This window comes from Triticum dicoccoides, chromosome 7A (assembly GCF_002162155.2).
Source record: "Triticum dicoccoides isolate Atlit2015 ecotype Zavitan chromosome 7A, WEW_v2.0, whole genome shotgun sequence".
In the NCBI taxonomy this organism is placed as follows: domain Eukaryota; kingdom Viridiplantae; phylum Streptophyta; class Magnoliopsida; order Poales; family Poaceae; genus Triticum; species Triticum dicoccoides.
In genome coordinates this window covers 127,546,865-127,549,686 of record NC_041392.1, presented here as the reverse complement: position 1 = coordinate 127,549,686, position 2,822 = coordinate 127,546,865, and positions in this window count along the sequence as shown.

Genomic DNA, 2,822 nt, shown 5'->3' with positions numbered 1-2,822 from the left:
ACGCCTCCTGGGCGCACGCCCCCAGCTCGCAGCCGCGCTCGCGCACGACGCCTCCTGGGCGCACGCCCCCAGCTCGCAGCCGCGCTCGCGCACGACGCCTCCTGGGCGCATGCCCCCAGCTCGCAGCCGCCCCGCACCCCGCTCTCCCGCACCCGCGCTCCGGCGCGCGCAGCGCTCGCCCACGGCCGTAGCACAGTGGTGTGCACCGGCATGGGGAGGAGGAAAAGATGGGGAGAGAGAGGATGGTAGGTGGGCATGGTGGGCCACGTGAGTGAAGAGGAGAGAGGATGACAGGCGGGCCAGGGTCACATGCACAAGGGACACTGCCGAGAACGACCCAGAAAGCGTCCGCTTGTGTCCGCTTTGGACGCAAACCCAGCTCAAATTTGGGTCCAGGATGGGGCGAGACCAGGGGCGGGCCCACTTCAATTCATGGGTATTCAGTCGAATACCCATTATTTTTGCGAAAAAACTAGGTATATATACTGTATAATACGTGCATGTGTGAGAAAAAAGGAAAAACTAAGAGAAAGTCTGATGGGTGCACGCATTCAGCCCGAAAAAACTAGTCTGATTTCTCCCTCCCCACCCGATGGCCCATTATGTTTGCTTCCTCCCAGCCCAATATGAGAATGGTTAGTCGGCTTGATCGCTCGCACGAAAATACAGAGCGATCCATCAGGACCGTCCTACGCACGCAGAGAACTGCCGCATCGCCTCCCAAAATTCCGATCTCGCAAGCAGGGCACACGGCGGCCGCGGCAGGCTGGGGTGGACCACAGACGGGCGGCCGCCGTGACAGGCAGGGGCGGGCGGCGGCACCGTCGACAGTCCAGGCGCCGGGCGTGCCACTGCCACGTGCGATTGTCCGACTGAACATCCTGTGTCGGTATCGTCCTTTTCTTCTGTCGTTCTTCAGACATTCAGACTTCGGTACATCTTGGGCAGTTCCACTGTCTAGCAATAAAAATCTTGAATTTTTCCTTGTAAACAGTACATATGTAGAAGGGTTTTAATCTGGCTAATTGGCTTCTTATTTCGATATAGGATTCTTTGACTGAATTCATAGGCAAGGACTGAATTCTTAGACTTGTTTGAGAGTTGAGACCTCCTATTTCAGCACAATATAAGATATTGTAATTTGAGACTTGTTTGTCATGATTCATAAGGATGAACTGTTACTGTTAAGATGAGAGTCGTTTAGGGTTATTCAGTATAACACATTCATATTATTTGCAATTTGCGATGTGATTTTGCAATTATGACAATCAGTATTATTATTAAATAATTACTCTGAAACTTGAGTGATTTTTATGAATATAATGTATAGTTCAGAAGACCTGCCACATCAATGTGGCAATATATCTATACAGTTTAGAACATTTTTTATGAACAATTTTTATTTCTATATGTTGATCAATTTTTACTTAATATAGTGTAGAACTAGTACAATTTGTTTCTATAATCCGTTATACGCGCCAAAAGGAGGGATATATATAGGCTTAACAAAATGTTTTCAAAATTTGAATACACAGCCTTCAATTCCTGGGCCCGCCCCTGGGTGAGACGGATCAGAAACGAATGTTTTTTACGGATGGGGTTATGCGTTGGGTCGTCTCATTTGTCCGTTTAACTCCAAACGGACAGACCCAGACGTTTTGGGGTCGCGCGCGCTCACCAAAAATTTAGGGCTACCTTACTGTCCCTCTAACCTCGCGGCTCCTCGCTGCATGCATGCGCACGCGATGCTGGCCGGTGCATGGGCAGCACTAGTTCTACACAACAACACAAGCCATCCTGGATGGATGGTCGCTAACAACACAAGTCTGATGGTTTGTCTGTCTAGAGGCTAGAGCGAAGGGAGTTCTTTACCTAGAGAATCTATAGGTGATCTGAAAGTCCTGGTCTTGCTTGCTCTTATCGTGGTACTGACCAATCGACTGCGTGTAGCAACAGGGTTGCAACTTTCAGCCCTTGACCACACCCGCACTTTCTGTATTCTTTTTCTGAGTTCAGAATCCATTACAGTGCCATTTTCCGTGAACTGTGTATCAACGTGGTGAACCGTGATAGTGCAACATCATATGTCTACTCCGACAGACCACTATTCATCCGTGTGATTGGTTCATTTATAATCCACGTACAAAAAGCAACAAACAAACGGCACATATTTCTTTGAGAAGGGGAGTACCCCGGCCTCAGCATCACATGATGCACACAGCCATAAACCGGCGGCATTTTTCTGGTGTGGATGAAGCGAAGCTTTGGGCATGCCTTGCTGGGCTCTTTATAGGCATTTCTTTAAACTTGCCTATTATTTTGGAAACTGATTCTGTGTTTGTGTCTTCTTTCCTTGCACCTAACACAATCAGGCTTATGAGAAAATTCAAGTTGTCTAGAATAAATAGAAATGCCAATCAAGTGGCGCATGAGATTGCTAAATTTGGTTTGATAATAGATCAGATGGTTTTCTTTTTAATAGTTTCCCATCCTGCGCGGTGCCTGCTGTAATGAACAATTGCAATGACATTTTTAATTAATTAATAAATGGGGAGGTGTTTGAAAACATGCGGCACGATTTACATGAACCAGTGTGATGTAGCAAACCAAGTGTGCGGCATTGCAAAGACCGAGCTCCATGGAGCTCGTTTAAAAAAAACAAATTATATTAAAAGTTTCAAAAAAAAATACCAATTTATTTCTACAGATGCATATGCATATTCTTTAACTACGTATAAAATTTCATCAAGTAATTTGATTATTAGCACACTACTCAAACAACACAAATATCTGTCCCGAATACAATAAAAAAAACCATTTTA